Raw genomic sequence first — 777 nt, forward strand, 5'->3', positions numbered from 1 at the left:
AATCATGAAATTTGCAGGTAAATGGATGGATCTAGAAACTGTTATACTAAGTGAAGTAACATAGACTCAGAAAAACAAATGACATACATTCTCCCTCATATGTGGATCCTAGAACCAAACACTGATGAGTGAGTATGTATCCAGACATAACTACAGGAACCAGGATAATGGAAAGGAAACAGGGAGGTAAAGGAAAAGAAAGAATCTGAAGGAGAAGAACAGTAGGAAACAGGCATTAATAAGGGAGATATGGATAAAAATTGGGTTAAAGGGAGGGGGCAGAGAGGGGTATAAACCTAGGGGATAAAAGAAAGAAGGAGCTCAAGACAGATAGGACCTTAGGAGAAGGGTATTTTTAAGGGAGAAAGGGGGGAAACAGGGCACCTTAAGTGGGAAAACCATGATGGATGGTGAGACAATGCGAGAGATAAATAATGCCTAGCTAGTTTTGAAAACCAGAGGGAACCATATTACTCCTACAACCTACTGACAAATTATACATAGCAGATCAACAAATATATGTCTAGGGAAGGTTATCTGAGAACAACTGGTCTTTGCCCAAGATTTATCTACATGATGCACAGTAATTAAAAGTAGCAGACTGGTGGAATTAACCTTCTTGGATGTTTGACAGACATACTTTCAGGCTTATAATAATTTGGTCAGAGGAACATAGAGGACACTTTTTGCTCCTTGCCCTCCTAGGTCGACTAGTTCCAGGGGACTATGAGCATCTCTCAAAATGTCCTGTAATTGTGGTGGGTCACCTGTCCTCTT

Source organism: Nannospalax galili, unplaced genomic scaffold (assembly GCF_000622305.1).
Source record: "Nannospalax galili isolate Female #2095 unplaced genomic scaffold, S.galili_v1.0 scaffold408, whole genome shotgun sequence".
Lineage (NCBI taxonomy): Eukaryota > Metazoa > Chordata > Mammalia > Rodentia > Spalacidae > Nannospalax > Nannospalax galili.